The sequence below is a fragment of the Ascaphus truei genome, chromosome 1, assembly GCF_040206685.1.
Source record: "Ascaphus truei isolate aAscTru1 chromosome 1, aAscTru1.hap1, whole genome shotgun sequence".
NCBI classification, from domain to species: Eukaryota; Metazoa; Chordata; class Amphibia; order Anura; family Ascaphidae; genus Ascaphus; species Ascaphus truei.
Genome location: NC_134483.1, coordinates 525,343,736 through 525,370,037, shown reverse-complemented (window position 1 = coordinate 525,370,037; position 26,302 = coordinate 525,343,736).

Sequence of the window (26,302 nt, the reverse complement as noted above, 5' to 3'; positions counted from 1 at the left end):
CCAAAAGATGTTATTAGGTCACCTAGAGAGAGTGTGTACAGAGAAAAGAGAAGAGGTCCCAGGACAGAGCCCTGGGGTACCCCTACAGAGAGATCAATAGAGGAGGAGGAGGTGTTAGCAGAAGAGACACTGAAAGTACGATGGGAGAGGTAGGATGAGATCCAGGATAGAGCTTTGTTCCAAATACCAAGAGTATGGAGAATGTGAAGGAGAAGAGGGTGGTCCACGGTGTCAAATGCTGCAGAGAGGTCGAGTAATATGAGCAGAGTGTAATGACCTCTGTCTTTGGCAGCATGGAGGTCATCAGTTATTTTAGTGAGGGCTGTTTCCGTGGAGTGAGCAGTGCGGAAGCCAGATTGTAGAGGGTCTAGGAGAGAATAGGTGTTGAGAAAATGGAGCAAGAGAGAAAATACAAGACGTTCAAGGAGTTTAGAGGCAAAAGGCAGGAGGGAGACAGGTCGATAGTTAGAAAGACAGGTAGGGTCAAGCTTGCTGTTTTTGAGTAGTGGTATGACTGTTGCATGTTTGAAGGAGGATGGAAAGGTTCCAGAGCAGAGGGAGGAGTTAAAATGTGTGTGAGCATAGGGATTATAGTAGGAGCAAGAGGTTTTAGGAGATGGGAGGGAATGGGGTCAAGAGGGCAAGTGGTAGAGGGAGAAGTGGCGATCAACAGCGACACATCCTCCTCTGAGACAGTGGAAAAAGAGTCAAGGTAGGCAGGAGGAGAGTTAGGAAGAGGTGTAGGAATGGGAAGAAGAAACAGAGGGGATGTTCTGACGTATGGATTCCACCTTTTCCTTAAAATAGTCAGCAAAGTCCTGAGCGGAGATGGAGGAAGGAGAGGCAGCTGAGGGTGGTTTGAGTAGAGAGTCAAAGACAGAGAACAGTCGGCGTGGGTTAGACTTGTGCATGTTGATTAGTGCAGAAAAGTAGGCTTGTTTAGCTTGCGAGAGGGCAGAGTTGAAACAGGATAGCATAAATTTGTAGTGAAGGAAGTCTGCGAGAGTGTGAGACTTCCTCCAGAGGTGTTCAGAGGAACGAGTGGAGGAATGCAGCATGCGTGTGTGGGAATTTAGCCAGGGCATAGGGTTAGAAGGGCGAGTGCGGCAGAGAGAAAGTGGGGCATGTAGATCAAGAGAGGAGGACAAGACAGAGTTGTAGTTCCTGACCAGGTTGTCGGGGTCTGTAGCAGAGCTGAGAGAGGAGAGGGAGGAGCGTAAAGTGGACTCAAAGTCAGGTAAGTGAATAGAGCGCAGGTTTCTGCAGAACCGGGGTGTAGATGGAGGTGGAGAAGGGAGAAGCGAGATAAAGAAAATGAGATGAGATGATGGTCAGAGAGAGGAAAAGGGGAAATGGAGAAATCGGAGAGAGAGAAGTTCTTAGTGAAAGCCAGGTCTAAGTAGTGGCCATCCTTGTGGGTGCTGGGTGCATTAATGGCATTTTGCGCCATACAAGGCATCGGCCCTGGAAGGACAATCTGGTGGGGTTCGCATTTGCATGAGTGTTCAACTGTTGTTTATTTTTTGTAATTGTTTTTGTAAATGTTTTGACTTGCTGTACTTTAATAAAGGAGATGTTGCGTTTTTAAAATTTTCTGAATAAAGATTTTTTTTTAATAATACCATACTGTTGTGCTGTACTGTAAATGTTTTGACTTGTTGTACTTAAATAAAGGAGATGTTGCGTGTTTTAACTTGTATTAATAAAGAAATGTTTTTACTTACTGTACACACAGGACCTGCACAATTCCAGTCCCCGAGGGCCGCAAACAGGCCCGGTTTTCAAGGTTATCCTGAAAACCGGGCCTGTTTGCGGCCCTCGAGGACTGGAGTTGTGCAGGCCTGACTGACTGTTCTGTACACCATCCTACTGTAAATGTTTTGACTTGCTGTACTTTAATAAAGGAGATGTTGTGTTTTTTAAATTTTCTGAATAAAGAATTTTTTTTAATAACACCATGTGAGTGTAAACCATACTGACTGACTGTAAATGTTTTGACTTTCTGTACGTAAATGTTTTCACTAGCAGTAAACCATACACCTGTTGATGTTTTGAAATGCTGTACACTTAAAATGTTTTTACATTGTACAGTATTTGTAAATAAATGTTTTTGTACTTACTCCACCAATAAAAGAAAATGTTAATTTGTTTTAAATTGTTCCATTGTCTCCTTTTATACTGTAACAGAATACAGTGTTTCTCGAATGTACAGTACTGTCCAGGCATACTAAATTGTATACTGTAGGCATGCTCAGTACTGTACATCACAAGAGTATTAAAACAATACATGCTATACGGGTATAGAATACATATATAGACACATCTGCTTAAAGAAGCATATGAGTAGCACTGGATAATCATGGACACATGACACAAAGCTTGGCCCCCTGCAGATGCACTTACTAGTATTCCCTCCTACTGTCTCTGTACGTTCTCCCTACCTACCAATTAGATTGTAAGCTCCTCGGAGCAGGGACTCCTTCCTTAATGTTACTTTTACAGTATGTCTGAAGCACTTATTCCCATGATCTGTTATTTATATTTGTTATTTATATGACATGTATTACTACTGTGAAGCGCTATGTACATTTTATGGCGCTATACAAATAAAGACATACATACATACATATATACATACATATATGTACTGGAATACATGTAGAATAAATAAAAAGAACGATTCCTGCGCTCCTACCAATTAGGCTAAAATAAAATAATATTCTCATGAAAAAGGGTATTTGGTTAAACCCTTTGGCCAAAGCATTTGTAAGCCTGCATACCACGTCAAGGCAACGCGTTTAATGCAGGTACCTACACTATACTGTATATATATGTAATAATTGTCCCATGGACTGGTGAAAAAAGTGTTAAAGCCCTGAAGGGGTTAAATAAAGCATGAGCTTATATGAATAGTGCAATTAAAATCTGGCTGAAGCCAGTATCATACTTACCTTTGCTATAAAGGTAAACAGGTTGCACAAATTCCCTGGTGTGAATATAATACAACTTACACATATACATCTCTCTGTCAGCCTTACACATTCACCCATCATTCAATAGATGGTGATGTCCAGACTGACACTGGGGTGTAATACACCTGCACTAATTGGAAAATTGGTAGGGGCTCACTAACTGCTATGTAAAGCAGATGAGCCAATAAACCTACCCCTATGACGTTTCAGAGATACTAAATTTAAAATGCCCTATGGAAGTATGCAGCAAGGAAAAGGATTGCCTAATATTAGTGAGAAACTGTACATAATACCGCGCTCCTCCCTGTAGAAGTTTGCTGCAGGTAAAAAGATAGGCCTTACATACAGAAAAACAAAAAGAACGATTCCTGCGCTCCTACCAATTAGGCTAAAATAAAATAATATTCTCATGAATTTATTTAACCCCTTCAGGGCTTTAACACTTTTTTCACCAGTTCATGGGACAATTATTACATATATATACAGTATAGTGTAGGTACCTGCATTAAACGGGTTGCCTTGACGTGGCATGCAGGCTTACAAATGCTTTGGCCAAAGGGTTTAACCAAATACACTTTTTCATGAGAATATTATTTTATTTTAGCCTAATTGGTAGGAGCGCAGGAATCGTTCTTTTTGTTTTTCTATATGTAAGGCCTATCTTTTTACCTGCAGCAAACTTCTACAGGGAGGAGCGTGGTATTATGTACAGTTTCTCACTAATGTAGAATAAATGCATACTTTTTATTTTCTCGGGTTTATTATACAATATATATAAAAAAGTATTGTATACGGTCTGAAAACATCAGCATACTGTTTCAGGTATTCTATCCTAATTGATAACAACAGCCACTAAACTGTATACTCCGATACGTGTTTTTTTAAATCCGATTCAGCAATGTGCAGGCATTGTTACACAAAGCGATATTATCCATCGAAATCCCTCCATTTGCCGTTTTCCGCATGAGATGACAAAGTTTTCTTTTCTGAGGAAAAACAAAAGTAAAAGTTTTACTGTAATGGTCAGTCCCCTAAAGAAGTTCCCACAGTCAGTCCCACCAATAATTTTCTCAGGGGGCGTCTCCTGTTCACATGCGCATGCGCCTACCGCCGATGTAAGGACACGCATATGCGTTTCAAGAAGGTTCCAATGCGCATGCGCCTAGCTTTTCACCAATTGTGCAGTATCTACTGTAGAAGCCGCTCAGCCAATCATATTGCTTACAGGAGAATCGTTTGACTTTTGAATCGCACTGATATTGATATTTTCAAAATAAAAAAAACAGAATAAAATACGGCAACATTACTCACCATAGAATTTCCCATTCAGCTGGCGCCAAGCCACTGTCAGTATTCTTGATCATACACGTCGTTGACAGGTGACAGCGGGACTACTACACCTGTAGTCAGCTGATGAGGCTGGAAATCGCTTAGGTACATGCAAGCTTGCTCGAAACTGTATGCGAAATCCAGCTTAGGCTGCAGGTATCCGTGCGTGGACAGGCAGCAAGGGTTGTCACTGACGGTCGGACCGTTATTGGAAGCCAGGGCTGGTGCTGGCGCATTGCTTGCCAGCGACTGACGTTTCTTACTTGGTTTTAACACTACCTTTCGCCTTTTGCCGTCTGCATGATCATAGATACGGGAAAAACCCGGCGATACGCACCAATACCCTCCAATAAAATCGGGATCAATACGAAAAAAACATGGATCACGACAAAACTTTTTCCTTATTGCACGCTTCCACACATGAGGATCTGGCAAAAAAATTTAAAAGTCATAGTTTTCGATAAAATACTGATAAATTTGAATAACTGTTGCCATCTTATCATCTGTTGCCTTAATCGCGGCCCATATTAAATAAGTGTACGTTCTGTCGGGTTTTTGGAACACAGGCTGCACTTGTACACTCATGGCGGCGGGACTCTGGACAATAACCAGAACAGAAACTGGCGCTTGTCTTTCTTTAATATGAAAAGCCTAAATTGATACATTATTGTAACCTCCTCCTTCAGTCCCAAGGCCAATTTACAATAGACCACTGTGGTATTAAACGAAACACCTGCAAATCGACACATTCATGAAGCGTATGCGCATTACAATTCATGAATATCTGCCATCTGGCGGACACGTGAATAATTGCAACCAATTAAATCCGAACCATTATCAATAAACACATCAACCGCGCATCAATCGCGGCTGTGAATGCAACATGAATGCGGTATGAATGCGGTCAGAATGCGGCATGAACGCGATGAAGTGCATGGCATTCGAAAAAAAATCCCGGAAAAATGCGGTGATGTTGGAGAATAAAAGGAGCCGTGGCTGTACCTGTAACCCACCCTATACACCTGTAATGACAAATCTGTAACATTTGAGTTACTGTATAAAAAATAAAAACATAAAAATATTCTCAAAGTGGACTAAGAGGAAAAATACCGTTATAGCCAGGAAAACATCAGTTAAAAGTTATAAGGAAAATTAAATAATTAGAGGTGCTAATCTCCGTTTTTGCAATAAAGCACGGCAACATATATCTACAGTATAACACTTTTATGTGCTATAACATAAGCCACTTTAGTACAGTAGGTTAGAAGGTAAATATTATCATTATTAAACATATACTGTCTGTAATAAAAAAAAATTGCCAACATTCTAATTAGTTACTTTTTTCGGTATAGAGTCTTTAAAATTGGACTGAACTCGGAAAACTATTCACTACCTGTCCATGTATTATCGGAAACCTGTGTACATTTCTCCTTGGTAAAGTGAACAGATGGCTCCTGAATTTATGGGACAGAATCAATCAGTTCTGGCTGTCCAGGCAGAATTTCTTACAGAAAAAATGTAAAGTGTTCTTTGGGGAAATGTGATGCCTTGCCCTAGATAAGAGCTACAATATGTGTCAGGGAACTTATGAAACCAATATTAGTTCAGCTGCTGCATGAACAATTAAAGCATACTGTAATTTTAAATAGACATGGTTCGGAATTTTTATTAAATGTATGTGAATATAGAAGAGACTTGGACGGCCTGGCAAATAGTCCACAAATTAAAAAAGGTTCTTTCAAGAAGGGCTTCAGCACATATGGTGTGAAGATTATTGCTAATTTCTTGTTATGCCCATTTGGCTTATTATCTCTATTAAAACGGAAAAGGTAATTAGGGTTGACATTACCTAGCTCATTTACAATTTTATGTATTACAGTTACATTTTATTTTAACAGTCTCTGCTATTTAAAGTTAGTTTTAACTCAACTTTGCAGCCCAGGGATTCACTTTGATGTGTTTTACTCTTTGCAATCTCCTTTAATAGGACTATGTTCATTAAAAGCAAATTGTGCAATTGCAGCATAAAGATCATGTTACTGGTATGTATGACAATAAATATAATGTGCGTTTATGTGTATGAAACACTTATCTATGATTTACTGAACACCAACGAAAGTAATATATCTTATGTTAATCAGTTAGATTAATAACACCAAAAAAAAGATGAATTCAGGAAAAACAGACATTTCTTGAACTAAATGCAAATAAGCCTTTTTATTGGCACATTTTGAAGATAAATAGTAAGGTGATTTGTTTCCCTGGTTCACCCATCTGCGTGATTGAATGGTAAAAAGAGCCTTACTGGCATACAAAGATCTTAGAAATGGCAAAGGGTTTAGCAAGACAACGTAAACAAGAAATGCATACAAGGAGATAAGCTGAAAATAAACGTAAACATAAATATTAGAACCCAAAATCAGCTACATGTTAATGCAAACAAGTAAAAAAAAAAAATCTAAGCATCCAGTATACATGGGGTTAAAAGTCAACAAATGTAGAGATAAAGCATGTTCCTGTATGTTAATAAACCCTGTGCGAACCTCATGGCATTCCCTGCAGCAGGGAATTGCAACTGTGGGTTTCCCCTGACAACAATGGGGTGTGGAAAAACTATGCAAGGCTGCATCATTCTTAACATTGTCATTAAACAAGGCCCAACACATTTTTATCCCCTTCAGAAATAATACAACATGTATTAGGGAAAACTTATTTTTTTACCTCTTCAATAAGTCTAATTTAAATTCGAGAAAGTCCAAAATTAGGAGGTTTTATTCATTAGACTGCGAGTTTTGCCATGCAAAAACAGAATACAATTTGATGCAGCAAAAATGTATTGTCTCTTTTGTGGCATTCATTAAGAATTATATATGCAGCAAGATCACAAAAAAATAATCTAATTTGAGGTTCATTTAGAGGTTTATTTCCTTTTTCGGAAAGGATTGAGCAAATACAGGTAGAAGAGGTAGTGGAGTACGTTTGTATGTAAACCAGATTTAAGACATATTATAAGAAACTATTTATGTTTATGAAGGAATTGATGATAATATAGACTTTATGAATAGAAATTTGTAGTGGAAGTAAAATAAAAACAATCAAAAATGTTAGTAGGGAAATTATGGAAATCCCCAAATATCTGTGAGATTAAAGAACCCAAACTACTTTTGCACATAGAAAATGCAACTAAACACTTGAAATGTGCATGTGACCATTGTAATAGAAAAAACTGTTGAAATATAATCATAAGTAATATCTGGAATAGAAGAAGCTAAGGCAATGATAGTCCATTCAATAAGCCTATTGTGTGTGGAGTAATGTGACAACCACCTCACCTGAACTCCCTCCGGAGATAACAGACTGCGGGGAACAACAAGATGACCCGTGCCCTCGTGGGATGAGTCCTGCGATAACAGATTCCCGATCACCGGGTGCTTGTGTCTCTACCTGCAGTTCCGCTACTGATGAGTGGAGTGCTATGACCACACTGGCAAAGAAGGACCAAACACTGCTGCAGGGGTATACTCACAGTGCAATAGACAGCTGTATGCCTGAACACCGGAAAGCGTGCTTCAATACCATAACTACTGTATACAAAAATAGAATTGGTGGAGAGAAGAGCACAGCAAATTAATGTAAGACCTGGAGACAAAACAGTTAAAATAAACAAATTATTGCGCATATTAGCCAAAAATAAAGACACATTAAAAATACTCTAATGCGTTTCCTGCCATGGAGGCGCTTTATCAAAGATTATTGGCTAAAGCAGTAAAATTCCTGGCATTACTGAAATAACTGCCCTCTGATTGGTTAGAATTCCGGGCATTATTTATTCAGTAATGCCCGGAATTTTTGGCACCCTGCCAACTCACCTTTCAGAGATGCAGGGGGAGCGCTGCATCTCTGTTCCTCTCCTCTCACAGCACGGCAACACAGGCTCTCTCACACAGCACATGCAGGCACTCTCACACAGGCTCTCTCACACAGCACATGCAGGCACTCACACACAGCACACGCAGGCACTCACACACAGCACATGCAAGTTCTCTCACACACAGCACATGCAGGCACTCTCACACAGCACATGCAAGCTCTCTCACACACAGCACATGCAGGCTCTCTCACACAGCACATGCAGGCACTCACACACAGCACATGCAGGCACTCTCACACAGCACATGCAGGCACTCTCACACAGCACATGCAGGCTCTCTCACACAGCACATGCAGGCACTCTCACACAGCACATGCAGGCACTCTCACACAGCACATGCAGGCACTCTCACACAGCACATGCAGGCACTCTCACACAGCACATGCAGGCTCTCTCACACAGCACATGCAGGCACTCTCACACAGCACATGCAGGCACTCTCACACAGCACATGCAGGCACTCTCACACAGCACATGCAGGCTCTCTCACACAGCACATGCAGGCACTCTCACACAGGCTCTCTCTCACATAGCACATGCAGGCACTCTCACACAGCATATGCAGGCTCCCTCACACAGCATACAAAATATGTAAGGAGTGCACTATCCAAAAAGGAGCAGAGGGAGAACCCAAGTAATAAAGTACAAATTTATTGGGTCATCAAGACATTAAAATCCAACGCGTTTCGAACGTGCTATCATTCTTTATCAACTCTTCGCCTCGGGCCTTCAACTCTTCCAGGCAGGGCATTATTGGCCAGTAATGCCTGTTCTTCTGGGATTATTACTTAAGTAACACACATTGACGGTCTATATACACTGGCGACACACTTTATTCGAGCTTGGCTAGTCCCACGAATTCGGGTATACCCGGGTGTATTGAGGTTTGTGACTGTTTTCTGCCCGAGTGCATTGGGTTATTTTCCAGGTAGGGATTAAAGCATTTTATTCCCGCTGGCTGCAATACTGCACAGTATATATATATATACTGCATTACAATTCATGAATTTATGCCATCTGGTAGACACGCGAAGCATTGCAGCCTATTAAATCCTAATCATTATCATTTAACAGATCAGCCGCCCGTCAGCCAGGCATGAACCCAGGCTGGGAAGGCAAACGCAACGGGGCTTGTCAGAGGTGAGGAGCGGCGCATTCCAGGTATCTGCCAGGTACATACTGGGTATTTGCTCAAATAAAGTGTGTCGGTGCAGTATGTTTATTTTATGATATCTACCTTAAAATCATTTATCTACTGATATATGTTCGTTCTTGTTAGGGTTTATTTCTGTTTTTATTTTCTACACACTTGTCTTTGTTTGTTTTAATATTTTGGCATTGTATCTATCTGTACTATTTTATATATTGCAATATAGTTGCTCTGCTATATTGATATTTTATATATTCCATTGTTTTTCAATGTGAGGATTTTGTTGCTTTATAAATAGGCATAATTTTAACACAATTATTCACCAAACTCTGTTGTAATGGTCAGCTGTCTGAATTTGGTCTTACCCAATGGGTGTTTGTTTCCTGCATCTGTGTGATAATATTTGCATAATTCATTTAATTATCCTTAGGGCATGTCTTTTCTGACTGACCGTTATTTATGCAGTGTTTGGAGGAGAATGTGTTACTCTTTGATAAAGCGCCTCCACGGCGGGAAACACTTCAGAGTATTTTTAATGTGTGTCTTTATTTTTGGCTAATATGCCCAATAAATAATGTATTTAAAAAAAAGGTTGCCTTCAGCCCTTACCTTCATTTGCTGTGCTCTATTGTCCACCAATTCTATTTTCAGATATGGATATAGCTCATTTGCCCATTCTAAATCAAACATTAGCCATCCAGCATAAATAAAGAACAAAATCTTCTACTTATCCGTGCCATGATGAAGGGCATCCTCATCACCATACTCTTCTTGTCTTAGGCCATATCCCTAAGATCTGGAAAACTGCCAGAGATGTCCCAATCTTCAAAAGTAGGGGACAAAAACACTGTCTCAAACTACAGGCCAATCTCCCTTCTCCCAATCCTATCCAAAGTCATGGAAAAATGTGTCCACTCCCAATTAAGCGATTACTATAACAAGACAAATTTCCCTAGCCAATTCCAATCTGGCTTTCGCCCCAAACACTCTACCGTAACTACCCTGCTAAAAGTTTGCAATGAAATCCAATGTGGAATGGAACGAGGTCAACTCACTGGTGCAGTATTCCTAGATTTTGCAAAGGCTTTTGATACTGTTGATCATGCTATCCTGCTTAACAAACTCCAGAGCTCTGGAATAGGGCAGCATGCTTTAAACTGGTTTCAGTCTTACCTATCAGTTAGATCCCAACATGTGTCTATCTCAGGCTCTAACTCCAAACCCTTGGATATCACCTGTGGCGTCCCGCAAAGCTCTGTTCTGGGGCCCCTACTCTTCTCAGTATTCATCAATGATCTCCACACAGTTTGCAAGGAAGCTTCAATACACATGTATGCAGATAACACAATCCTATATGCGCACAGCCATAGCCTCTCTGACCTTGAACACATACTTCAGTCTGACTTTTTGAGACTCGAAAACTGGATTTCATAAAACAAACTGTTTTTAAACACTGACTGTAACAAGACTGTAGCAATGGTATTTGGGATCAAGACTAAGGGCTCTATGCAGTAAGCGCCGAAAAAGTCCTCTCGCCAAGTGTTCCTTATCGGCATGATTCTGTCGATTTTCCCTCGCCGTATGCAATAAGTGCCGAATCCCTTCTGAATCAAGCCAAAAACATTTGGTCCCACTCTGCCGATGATTTGCCGTTCACACACAGGTGTATCGGCGTGCATGGCGGGGTGGTGTTAGGTTCGTCAATGAAACTTCTTGCTGAATCTGCCGAAGCAAGCATGTTTTGGATTGAGCAGGCCATTTAAAGGCAGCGTGTATTTTTAGTCATTCTCTGTCTTGTTGGGAGAGAGAGAGAGAGACACACAGAGCTGGGCGATTTACATATTTCATATTGACTGAGAAAGTTGTTGTGTATTGTGAGAGGTTTGTCCTGTGTTGTTTTGTTAACATCTTTGTCTTGTTTTCACTTTGTAAGTGTTCAGTGCGATTGTGTTTAAATTTCTTTTCTGTTCTTTGAGAGTGCTATAGGTATGGCCGAAAGGCGTGGGAAGAGTGATGCTGGTGTGAGTGGTACTGGTAGTCGTGTGAGTACGCGTCTGAGTGAACGTAGGATTCAGGGGAGTGCTGTTGCTGCGAGTGCGAGTGGTGTTGCTGGGAGTGCGAGTGCTGCTGGTGGCTCTGTTGCTGGTGCTGGTGGGGTGTCTGTTGCTGGTGCTGATGGGGTGTCTGTTGATGGTGCTGCTGGAGTGTCTGGTGGTGGGGTGGTTGGTAGTGGCCCGCTTTTGGAGCCTCTTCCTTTGGAAGAAGGAGAGTCCAGTCAGCAGCAGCCAAGCTCTGTGGCTGCACATGTTCGGAGGAAATGTGTGGAGCGGCCACGTAATCCTCGGTTCAATGAAGAGGAAAACAGAGTTCTTGTCACAGGGATTTTGGAGCACTATGACTCTCTGTATGGACATTTACTAGGTAAGTCTCTCTTTGCATTGATTGTTCAAAGACATGTTATCCTAAGTCATGTGAGATGTCTTAATATCAAACTATTATTCTGTAATATCTATCAATTAAAGTTAATTGTTACACACATATTCCTTCATGCTTTATAACGATCATAACAATCAGTCTAAAAAGTTTGCCAAAGTTCATACAATATTCATGCAAGCTTCCTTAGATTTGTATGTTAAACACGTAAATGCTCATGTGCTACATATATTCAACCAAAACCAGCATGTTTGGTATGTCTTGGAAAAGGTAGCAGTTTAGGAAACTGCTCGTTTTTATAATAATAATTAACGTCATATATTTTGTATGTATTTCAAGGGCGGACAAGTTCAGCATCCAAAAATGAAATGTGGGAGCAAATAACATTGGCTGTGTCTGCGTGTGGGAATCATGTCAGGGACTGGGCGAATTTTCGAAAGAGATTCGATGATATCAGAGCAAACTTAAAGAAAAATATGCAAGCACAACGGATGCATGCTTCTGCCACTGGAGGTGGGCTGCCAGCACAAGCGCTAAGCTTAACTCCATTGGAGGAGCAGATGCGGGAAAAATTTCTTCCAGTCGTCGTGGAGGGTTTGGCAGGGGACAGAGATATCGGAATTTATTCGGCTCAATTTCCACCAGGTAACAAATGTTACTGTATTACTCATGTCGTATGTTATAGTTCGTATCTTAATTTCCGCAGAAACTTATAGTTTTTCCCAATATAAGCATACCTACATATATATCTGTATATATGTCTTTCTCTCTCTCTCTCTCTCTCTATCTATCTATCTATCTATCTATCTATCTATCTATCTATCTATCTATCTATTTATATATATATATATATATATATATATATATATATATATATATATATATATATATATATATATATATGCATATATATATATATATATATATATATATATATATATATGCAAATATAACTGTATGCTCATCTGCATGTCTTAGGCAGGTCTGCAACCCCGCCTTTCCCATTATCACCCAGCATACAGCACTTCCACTGCAGCAAGGGATTCTGGGAAATGACATGCAAATGAGCACACAGTGTCACTTTTTGCCTCAATAACCATTTTTAACATGGTTCCCTATAGGCTTAAGCTTGCTGTATATATATATATATATATATATAGTTGTCCGCAAAAATCCAATATATATATATATATATATATATATATATATATATATACATATATATATATATCTGTGTGTTTGGAAACATGTATTGGCTCAGCTATCGTGGATGACATCATTATGAGTAAACATACACAACTTGACCAGCATGAAGGGATTATGTGTAATGATCTTCCAAATGACACACACTGCAACCTTCTACCTTACAAAGCATTCAACATCTTTGCCCTATAGTTCAAAGCTGAATGTATGTGTGAATCATTGTACAAACAATTGGTTAACATGCATAACAACAAAGCACACCCGCACTCATTCTTTGTCACAGTAATTGAAGAACAGGTACACCTAAGTGAACCAATAAGGTGCTCTAGAGGTATATGGATTGCTGGATCATAACCCGTTGATTAGAGGGAATATAATGTTGGTCTCGGGCCAAGGCTAACCTGGTAGCTACAGTCTTAAACCTCAACTTGGCTCCCCAGGAGCACTATAAAGTTAGGAAGGACTCACCCAGGTATAGCCGTCTGTTCCGTGCCCGTGAACATCTCTGTATAAGATGCCGCCAACCCTCGAACGACTCGTCTGTCGTGAGGGCGGTCTGTGACCGGTGGTGTGGTGAAAATCAGCTGGTGAAGTTGCTCCAGCAACCCGGCGTGCGACCGGGAGAAGCAGATGCGTAGAGACGCCCCGTGGAGGGGAAGAACGCGGTGCACAGACAAAGGCCAATCGGCTGAAACGCGTCAAAGTACCTGCTAGCTCCACTTTTGTTACAATAAAGTTTTTTCCAGTCATCTGACCAGACTTCAATTTGTCCGCACGGCTGTGCACAACGTTCTTCCCCTCCACGGGGCGTCTCTACACTTTGTCACAGTAATGTATAACTTTGTGATACAGTGTCTGTGCACACAAATGCATAATTCACTATTTCATGTATGTGTCGCTACATATATACACATATATATATATAATATATATATGTATATATTAGTGATAATCTATGTTACACCTTTAAACAGGCCATTACTGCCTAATCAAGTCTTGCATGGAATATTGTGCATTCAAAGGCGAACATAAGTAATTTGCACAAACACATTTCGTTATGTTTTATTAAAGCTCTTGTTTCGCTTCATGTAGTATAATGTGAGCATAAATAGGAACATGTACCATATGGTATTTAATTGTGTTCATATGTAGGTCACTTCATATTTTTATTTCGCTCATGTACCGGTGTGTGAAACCAGCTGCAATTAATATGTAATCACAGCATTGAGGTGAACAGAGGGGGTGGGGTCGGGCACAGAGCCAGATCAAAGGGTCATGGTAGGGTTAAGTCTTGTGGGACGGCTTACAGGTGGTAGAACCAAATAAAAGGTCAGGGTGGTGTCACGTCTTGGGTGAGGGACTACAGCTGTTACAAGCTGACAAGGTGAACAGAAGTTCATCACATTCATTTGAAATGGTAATTATCTGAAGACTTTCAGCCACCAGGCCACTATATATGAAAACGTACGTTAGTCATTCGTTCAGTCATATCTTATTTTAACCATATAGATACGCCACCTTATCACACCAGTACCATCTGTGAGCGACGCACTGCATGTGTTGATGAGTGTCAGCCACATTGAGCGCTACACCTGCTTCTCTTAAATGTTCAGACAGATCACTAAAAACATTCATTCACATTTCCATAATTAGGTACTGACTTATAAGCAGAGTCAACTTTGCTATCATGGTAGTGATGTACATTATAATTGTTAGATTACTACACAACATATGCAGTGTATGTACAACAGAACACTTAATTTTACAATGCATTCATGCATGAACATTGTATGTTGTATGGTGTTTAAAATAAATGTGCCGATTAGGTTCACATGAACATTTGTTAAGATGGATAATATTCAGATTGGCCGAACCATATCATTGTCATTTCGTTATGTGATGCTGATATTTAGCCATAACTACTCCCACTACAGATACTTCATGTTAATTATGTACACATGACAATTAAATTCTGATGTTATTCTTCTATATAGTTGCTCCTGCAGCTCCTGGGTCACTTGACACTGAACATGTCTCATCACCTGGCTCATCAAGGTCATCATCAAGAATGGAATGGAGGTGTAGCATATATAATGTGTACATTTGAAGAATTTCATTTGCCATGCAAAATAAATGCCTTTCACATGTAATGAACTTCACATCAGTTATTGTCACAGAAGATGTAGTGTTTCCTGACAACATGTATTGTGTGTGTTTTAAACTATCAGCTAGGAGTTGTTAGGTTACAACAACCTTTAATTCATTCTTCTTTCACACTGAGTCGAAACATCATTGTTACTTCAAGCATCATCTTTTAATTGGACACAAATTATAAATTATGGAAACATGTTATGTGTTACACTATGAGAACAACTATCATTATAGTGAAAACAAAGTGAAAGTTCAATGGCAGTTCAGAATGTCTTTCTTTCTTTATAGAACCAGATGTTGCCGCTCAAGGACAAATTCACTAAAGTGACCATGAACATGTTGACACTCATGGATTAACTCAGCATTCAAGTCCTCCTGCTCGTGACACCTACTCAGGTATTGCAGCTTCTGAAGAACGAATCTTGGGTGAAGAAAATCGTCGCCATTCAGAATGATGTCAGAGCTTGAAAGGATGCTGTCACTGCATGATAGAAATATCAGAACTGTCACAAATTCAAAAAGTCATCATCCAAGTTCCTAAAGAAATCCAAAATGTAAACAGGACATTACAAGCACTAGTTCTCAATGTAAGCCAATCAAATCAGTTGCGGAGTACAGCAAGAGAACAACAATTCCACTTTACCCCATCAGAGGATGGATCTTTACATGCTGCTACTTTTTCTCCTGAGTCATCAGTTCTTTATTCCCCAGTTCTGGATGATACCAGTACAGTAGGTGTAAGTTCTGTGCAGGTCCCTGTCAACATCCAACCGCTTACATGTGTTCAAAATATGGAACCGACACCTACAAATGAGACACACAAAAGAAAGTTAGGGCAACAATTACTAATAACCAGCTTTTGGGAAAAAATTAAAACAGCAAAACAAGAAAGTGCTCCACCATCACTCTCGCAATGTTTATCAACTGTTTCACAACTGCCAAAGCCCACACCCAGTGCCCCTGAAGTGCAACAGCCCACACCCAGTGCCCCTGAAGTGCAACAGCCCACACTTAGTGCCCCTGAAGTGCCACAGCCCACACCCAGTGCCCCTGAAATGCAACAGCCCACACCCAGTGCCACAGAACTGCCACAGGCCAATACAAGTCGTACAGTTAAGGCCAGAGTACTTGGCAGAGGGAAAAGGCAAACACAACAGCCAACAAGCAGGCCTGTGACTCGCTCTCAAAAGGATAAACAAAAATAAATAAGGGTGAGGCATTCTTTTTCCAGCATTTTCTCTGCATTCTGCAGAGCAGCCTGTACTTCATTTTTTTTTTGCGCCAATTGTGTCTTCACTTTCTGCGCTTGGTGAAGCTTCTCAGTCCCATTACTGACCTGACCAGTCAGGTTTAAAACCTCTTCCTTCAGGTTTATATTCTCCATTTTCACAGTCTCTATATCCCTTAGGACTGTTTCATTGGCTTTCTTCAAAGTACCCAGCTCTGTGTTTAGACTGTGGCCCTCCTGGCGTGAGAGCTCCAGCTCTGTTTTGAGCGTGCTAGCTTCTTGGTGAGAAACTTCTAAGTCTTTGATGAAGTTTTGCACATCTCTCTGGGACATCTGATAGCATAGTCTCCAGTCAGGACTTGTTCTCTCTGATTCCATGTTAGCAATTGCGGTGTTGGCCTTATTCAAACTTGTCGTCAGCTCCTCCAACTCACTCCGCAAGAGATGCTCTGTTTTCTTTAATGCCGCAAACTCTTGTATAGCTGGGAGTATACACCTCTGTACCTCGGCATTAGCTTCTCGCTCCCTATTCAATTGTTCCTGCAAGGCATCATAATCACGGTGGGCAGTTTGGAGTGCAGAAATTAAGGCCTCTTTTCCCTGGATCAAGGATTCAGCTTCCCTTTGCTCCTCCTTTTCCTTTGCCACCATTCCTTTGACAATTCTGCCCATCACTCCGGTCTGCAGCACATCTCGGTGGCTTGCTGACGCCTCTAGTCCTGATATCGCAGGCTCAAGTGGTTTGGTCACTTCCTCTGTGACTTGAAAAATATTTTTATTTTTCTTCTTTCTCTTTGTTTTATTAGTTCCAGAGACATCAGTGGTACCGGGCACACACACACTGGACACTTTTGCAGCTTTCATCTGCGGGTACGTCTCTCTTCTCGGGGCCACATATGCGTCGTCATCATAATCATCATTTGGCCTGAAGGGACACTGTTTTGTATGGTTATGTACATTGCAAAACTGACACATGACGGCGGCCATTTTAAAACCCCGTTTTGTTTTTTTTTGTTTGTTTTTTCCACACCCGACGAGGCAGACTTTGCACAACACACGTAACTTGTATGGGCTTTACAATCTTTGAACCTTCTGGGTTCTTCTTAGGGCAACATCTTTGCCAAAATTCATTTTCACTTTCTTTTTATCAGACAGGGCAAACTTTGCTCACAGCACTTGCTAGCTGCAAATTCACTCACTTCAGCAATAGGCATTAGCTTTACACAGCAATTCTTTCATACCCGACGGGGCAAAATTTACACTCAGCGCTTGCTAGCTGTAACTTCCATGCTTCAGCAAAAATCATTTTTTTTTTCCGCTTGAGTTCAGTGTCTCAACACATCTTCATCTGCTGACCCCCAGAGGCGTAGCATTCCACTTCTGACACCACCTGTGCCAGGACGGCCTCGCGGCGGGGTCAGTAAGACGCTTGACACGATGGGAAACTTTAAACACTAGTGGTTTATTAGCCACAACCAAAATATTACGGGTGCACTGTCCCTTTAAGAAACTACTTTCTTGCAAATTAAAGCCTAGTCCCGTTAGGGACACTAACTCACTTCTTGAGCCCTTACTAACAGGACAGCCAGATAATCTGGTCATGCCCAAAACATGCTACACAAACGATTACCAATAAGCATAATAAGAATAAAGTCTTATCTGTTTCAGCTCCAAACAGCAAACAGGAACACGGTTCTGGGGAGCAGGCTGTGTCCAGCATCGCAGCAATGTTTATCTTTATCCTGGGTTGGGGTCCCAGCTGGTCCCAGCAGCAAAGCTCCTCGCAGGACTGGGGACCAGAGCAGCAGCAGCTGCTACGGCTTCCAAGCCGGGAGAGTTCTCTCCACCTTCCTGTGGAAAAACAAGCTAACCTTGTGTGAGCAACTTCCTGCTTTTTAAAGCACTTGTTTCACTCATGAGTTCAGCCCCTGTTTAATCAGTCTTCAGCTGTGCTTTCTCTGTCTGAGGAGACTCAGTGATCTGGCTGCAGCATCTCTCCATTCACTGTCACAGCCTACTGAGTCAGTGACTCTGTCACATAATATATATAAACGGTAAATATTACTGTATGTTCATTTGCATGTCTTATATATATACACACACACATATATATATATATATATATATATATATATATATATATATATATATATATATATATATATATATATATATATATATATATATATATATATATATATATATATATATATATATATACATACATACTATATATATAAACACACACACAATATATAGTTAATTATATATAGATATATATAAATATATATCAACATATATATTTATCTAATTATATATATATTTATATAGATATGTATATCTATGTATATATCAAGAGAGACAAACAGAGACAGTCAAAGAGAGAGAGAAACAGAGAGAGAAAGAGAGAGAGAGAGAAAAACAGAAAAAGAGACAAAGAGAGATGTGTGTTTATGGTTAAATCTAGCTAAGTGTAACCAGAAATCTGTTCATCATAGCACTGTAGATGATTTCACACACATTGTTATTCTAATTAAGAGTCAAGTTGTTTTGCACATGTTGATTGCGTAAGCCGAAAGTAAAGTTTCGATTCCTGTGAAAAGAGTATCTTACACAAAGAATTTCAGCTAATTATTGTAACACATTTCTTGTGGGAGAAAACCTAAGCGTATAACTGCTAGGTTGTATTATAACCTTGGAACAAACCGCGAAGATAAAATGTAACTATTGACACATTCAGCAGACATCCGTATGCGTTCAACTTAGACACTGTTCACTTGAAGAGAGAAGAAATGGCAGAAGCTTCCACATTGCACAGCCATCCACGTAAATCATACAAATTTATGATTTATGAAGCAATCGAATCAATGCCAGAGAAAAGGGCAACCGTGAGCAAAATCTATGACTTGATCCAAAAGAAATATCCATACTACCAAGAACCTCACAAACAACGAAATTTTAAAACTTCTGTACGATTCACTTTATCCGCAAATGAATGTTTTGAGCATGTCCATGATCGGCTAGATCAACGATATGGATACTGGCATGTTGCGCCATCATTTAAACTTACCATGGAACATGGAACATATCTTCTGTTAAATAGTATATTTTTGCCTAATACCAGTTACACTGAAGCCGCACCGACTATCGCGTCTGCTGATATACCTGCACCCTGCATTCATCAAGACCAGAGGCAAGATGGACATAACTACTATGATATGTATCCAAACTTATATGGGCAATACCAATGTGGATGGGAAAACAACCAAGAACTGTACGTACCTCCGGACGTCTTGTTTGAAGAAACCAATGCAGATCCATATGACGCCCTCATGAGATGTATGTGATTCAGGATTCAACGGTTGCCTCAACCATGGATGATACTTTTGTGCCTTCCTGGAGCGAGCAGTTGCAGCCAAATCAGTTTTGACTTCTACAAGAATGGTAAATACAAATTTTGTTATGCCTTTACTCAAATTATATATGTGTACATTAATAACATACACCATTTGTTAGCCAAATGAGTGTATACAGCTTAACATTGCAGACAGCCTTACATGTAGCGTGCACAAAGACATTATTTCCTATAACAATATACTACATGACGAACCATTAGTACACATTAGTGACGGAGTTAAAGTATCATTTCAACATGTTACACTAACTGTAACACACACACACCTCATTGTTTAACATTCAACATATAAAAACAAAGTGTCGCCCACATATGACGTGGGAACCTGGTCATGTCCCAAGGCGTCTTTAAAAAGGTTACCGATGCAAACCCCACCCCCAACCAACGTCGCGCGTGAAACAGTATTGGCTGTTCCCGTAGCTTATTGTTACGGTCAGTGCAGTGTGTCATGCGCGCGCATCGGTGGGGCGGTGCGTGCACAGCGCTGGAGGCCAATGTTCATTCAGTGGGAGGGGTGTTTGCGTGCATTTCACGGTGCCTTAACATGACATCACACGTATTTTGTTTGCTCTTTGGCTGATCATCCATTTTTGCCGTGGGCACACGTCCGTTTACAAAGTTTAGATATGTACGTGTGTTGAAGTGAATTTGTTTCGCTTCCATATCATAACTTTCAGCCATGAAATGCATAATGCTAGCAGCACCATGGAGGGACATGTATTGAACGCACAGCGTACACATTGTTTTGCGCATGCGCTAAGACTTAGTCCACATATTCGTGACGTGCGCGCGCAACAGACGTTGTGCGTGCACATTATTATGTACACAGGCGGCACACTTTATCCGAGTGCGGCTCATTCCGCAAGCCGGGAAATGTCCCGGCTTGCGAGCCGCACTCCCCAAGCGCATCATCGGAAGCCTGTGCCGCCTGTACGCGTGCCCAGGGCTCCCCGAGGGAGCCCTGGTGTCGCGTGGATGTCACGACGGCGGCGGGACGTTCCGGGGGACCCGGCACAACCCGGTAAGGAGAGGGAGAAGCCCCGATCAGCGGGCCTCTCCTCCGAGGCTTCGGCGCGCGCCCGGCACCCTCCGGCACGCGCCAGGTTACTGCTGCAGCCGAGAACGGACAAATGCTCGAATAAACTCGGCCGCAGCAGTATACAGGCACCGGAACAAACATCAGTGAATGTTTGGACTGGGGCGCTCCCTGGGATGTTTGGCTAAAAAATGCTACAATGCCTGCACTGTATTAAAATATTAAAAAATGTGAAAATTATGTTACGGTGTAAAAGGGTATAAAAAAATATATACTGGCCCTTTTGATGGTTTTTTGGCTGCTTCTTGACCTTGAAGAAGGGAACCCCGTGTCCTTCTTAACGTGGCAAATGGAAGTATGAAGACGGTCAGCGCAAACCTCATGGACCTCACGAAGTTGATGGATCAGGATGAAGTTGAATAAAAATGGAATAAAAAATGGAATAAAGCACAGTATTAATGCATATCATCCACATGTGCGGAGGATGCGGTGGGAGGGATGAGAGTGGAATTCCACTAAATACAATCAATGAAACATAGACATAAACAAGCATGGCCGTTAAAAAACACATAAACGTTATAAAACAAGGTAAACAGAATGAATAAAACAGAAAGCACACTCACACTTAAAAGCAACTCTTGTTGCCCAGCATCAGCCACGCGGATGTCCTGCGGTGGCTGGGTCCCTCTGGGTGGCTGGGTCCCAATGCCGGAGCTCATTGAGAGAGGGACCCAGCCACCGCAGGACATCCGGTTAGATCCTATCTTCCTGTTCCACTGCTGGACGCGCCAGTGAGAACAGCAATGGAGGAGGAGATCTTGCAGGATGCTGGGCAACAAGAGTTTCTTTAAGTGTGAGTGTGCTTTCTGTTTATTCATTCTGTTTACCTTGTTTTATAACGTTTATGTGTTTTTTAACGGCCATGCTTGTTTATGTCCATATTATACCTGTTACCAATAAAAACTTGTTATATTGCTAACCCTGGTTTTGCACACATTTTTGGTCTTTGGGCAACGGGGAGAGGAACCACTCACACACCACACCTATTGGGAGATTGTTTGCTGTGACGATCCCACATCACCTATACAGGCTGACATCACCCTCTGAGGGCAAGAACTCACATTAGGCCGTGTGAGTTTTATGTTTACTGTGACTCCATCTTAGGAGTCTGCATTTACCAAACTACAGTCTGCGTTGAGGACGAAGTCTCACACAAGCCCGTGTGAGTCATTGAAACTATATGTCTACTGTATGTTTCATTGATTGTATTTAGTGGAATTCCACTCTCATCCCTCCCACCGCATCCTCCACCCACACCCCCCTCCCCCCCTCCCCATCCTCCGCACATGTGGATGATATGCATTAATACTGTGCTTTATTCCATTTTTTATTCCATTTTTATTCAACTTCATCCTGATCCATCAACTTCGTGAGGTCCATGAGGTTTGCGCTGACCGTCTTCATACTTCCACCGGAACAAACATATCAGTAGTAATGCCAGCAACGCGATTTGAAAAATGAGACAGTTCTGTATCTGTAGTTTTATCCTTGCAGTTTTAACATATACGTAACTTATGCGTGAATATCCACAATCATATAGAGATGTGTTTAGCGTTGTCGTGCTGAGACATAGATAAATGTGCAATCTTTGAACATCATGTGTTTTGCTGTATTTCACAGATGTCGAGGATGAATACATGGGACCAATGTATGATTTCAGATGGGCCAATCGTTATATTAGATGATTGTGACGACTAGCAAACAACTATTATAATAAATATGTAACAATGCTTGCAATGATTGGTGCGCAGATTAACAATCACTACATAATGTTTACATATAGTGCAAATATTTACTATGCACTTAATTATCATAATGATGTTGCTAAGCACTGAAGTTAGAACTTCTATTGATATTTTTTTCATTTCTACTAATATTATATGTATTGCCATGTGATATATGCAACCAACATTATCACTCAGCAAACACATTAATCTACTATATATTATAATCTCACGTGTGACTTGTCAATGAATGTAAATGCTACATAACAACTCGTAGACATTGTATCTGAACGTACACAATAACAATAGGGAGGTGATAGAAACTGTTTAGTCGTGTGAATGTTATATTATCACCTAAGTTGTAGTGTAACCTAACATGCATGAGCTAATGAATGTTAGGTACAGATCATTAAACCATGAACATTTGTGTGTACATTTAATTCACACGAGTAACTATAGTTTAGTGTTATTAGAAAAACGTTCAACACATACATAGCTAAGTGAGGCCAATGATAAAAGCAACATTATTATGTTGGTTTATATTATTTCTGTTAGAAATACATGCATCACACAAAAAATACAACACACACACACACTATGTTGCTGAAATGTGTGCGTATGCAAATGTCCACTTCATTTATGTTCATATCTTGACAGTAGTTATAAAGGATCATGATCATTATGAATAACTAACGTGAATGAAATAAAACTTTGATTAACTACATTGTCATTGTGTTGAATGATTTAGGAAAAGTTGAGAATACAAAGAACTATACTTTGGAATGGTGTTAACATTTTGACAAATGTTAGATGAACATCAAATCAACACACATTTTTGACTTATACATACACATGTGACAATATAGTAATCAACATGAAGATGAAGTGAGAGAAAAACTAATCACATACATTGCAATGTTAATGATGTTTAACACATTTGGGTCTTTTCATACAAACATGCATTGAGTTTTAACAGCACTGATGTGCATGAATGTATGTTATTAGGTTGCCAAAATTACATGTTATGTAATGTACGTAATGATTTGAAAACACAATGCACAATAACCTTCAAGTGTAGATAAACGCACGGACACAATACAGAAACGACATGTTTCAATTGTCACATCTTTTTCATTACGTTATGTCTATACATCCTGTAACTATACCTGTATCGAGGTTAGCACATCTTATGACAGATGTGAATTCAAATACATACCATGAGCAGTCCTTGGAGTGATAAACCTTGAAAAAGAAAACATGAATGAATATAAATCATTGTCATGACATGTTCATTAAGGTAAGCAACACACAGAAGTGACGATTTTGTATGTGATATGAAACAAAATCTACAAAACGTCAAATATGATTTTAAATAGACAATAGTCTACACATCATTGTGACACACATGTCACACTCCTAAAGAAAAATTGTATGTAACCATACTGCACTAGCTATTGGCTATCAACATAGTTGGTTTATTGTGTATGCATAACCAAAAAGACCATGTACAGAAAATATAGATTTAGTACACATTATTTCCTGACGTACACATAACACCTTTTAGTGGTAAGAAGTATAATGCAACCTGTTGATGAATGACATACCGGTGCCACATGCAATTGTCCACACAGCAGAGAAGAGAAAGGTGTGAGAGCCATATTCATCTGTTTCCTAAGTGAATGGTATTTGGACACATGTATTTATCATTACAATGAATTAATATATCTATGTAGTACTATGAACATATATGTATTTGCTTACATGAGAAATAGGTGTTTATGACATTCCGACGTGTCTCCACACCACTGGCTGTTTGCTCAGTGTCAGCTGGTAAATGTACGGGATGCTCCTCCTCCAAGGCCTGACGTATGTCTGATTCTAAATTATTGCGGAGTTCCAGATTGTGCAAAATGCAACATGCAATTATAATATCTGACACTTTAGCAGGCTTATATTGAAGTGCCCCACCAGTTCTATCTAAACACCTAAATCGTGTCTTGAGAAGCCCAAATGTTCTCTCTATGACAGATCGTGTATATATATGTGCCACGTTATACCTCTCCTCTGCTTCACATTGAGGGTTTGCCACCGGGGTCAACAGCCACGGCCTAATTACGTATCCTGAGCCATCTATAATCCATTGTGCACAAATATGATACAATTTGTGTTAACATTATTACATTCAACAGTTCATAGAAAAACTAGAGTTGTTTCTTAACACATCATAATATGTACTCACCCACCAGCAAACCAGGTCCAAAATAGCCTTCTTCGAAAGCATGGAAGACTGATGAGTTTCTCAGGATAGAGGAATCGTGACTGGAACCAGGGAATTTGGCTACCACATGCATAATCTTCATTGTGGCATCGCATACCACCTGTACATTCAGGGAATGGTAGTGCTTACGGTTGCGGTAAGCATGCTCACTCTGACTAGGTGGGATCAAAGCAACATGGGTGCAATCTATTGCACCCATCACACATGGTATCCCGGCTATGGTATAAAAGCCCTTCCTGACTTCCAGCCACTCTGTGTGCTCTGTAGGAAAATTAATATAATTCCTAGCGCGTCTATTCAGTGCACATCGAAACTGGGTAAAGGCCCGTGAGAATGTAGATTGAGAGACCCCGCCCACTATGCCCACAGTTGTCTGGAATGACGCGGAAGCAAGATAATGTAATGAGCACAGCATTTTAACAAGCCCAGGGACTGCACGACCTCTGGCTGTCACAAAATCTAAATCTCCCAGTATCTCTTCATAAAGAGCTAAGATTGCTGCTGAACTCAAATGATAGCAACTTATAATCTCCTCCTCACTCATCCCATCTAACATGGTTCTCTCCCTGTACAAACGAGGAAGAGGCACATCTTCTCTCCTCTCTCTTCTCCTCTCATCTCCTTGCCCTCACTCTCGACCTCTCCCTCTCCTCTCCCTCTTCCTCTCCTCTCCGCGTCCCTGTCCCTGTCCCTGTCTCTGTCCCTGTCCCTTCCTTGACCTGTGACATCCTGACCCTCAGCTAGCCTCTCCTCCAATAGAATCTTCCTCCATCTCATAAACATTCGCATCATTTTTAGGTCTGGAGCTGTCAATGCGCAGGTAATTAGCCTCCTTTAAATACCTATGTGATGATGTCAGGTGACTTGATGAAGTGCAGGGTGTTACATTAACATATCCAAGTAGTTAACTCCAAACGGGTATCCAGAACGAATTAAACAGATTATTTATGTGTGTTCACCAGGCAATCATGATATTTGACACTGATGTAACGTTAAGTTTTGTACAAGAATTTATTCGCAAGTATTTATGGAATGTGTAATGCAGGTACCCCTTCTGAACGCAACACTCAGTCATCTCATTAGGATACAACCATGACATTGACGTTGAAAAAGTACGTTGCAACATGTCTAATTTGGCATGTTATTGTCACATGTTCACATGAACTAATTGTAAAGTGCATATGCATAATTTATTGACATCAGGATACTTGCTATTGATTATGTTTCAATCGTGTAAAAATGAGTAACTATTATAGATGTGTGTATAACTTAGCATGAAGTGATTCTAATGCATGGTGTACAATGTAAACATGCAATGTTATTGAGTGTCCAATTACGGACGTCATCAAAAGAGGGAGGTCACAAAGTACATTTAACATGAAATCAAACAGC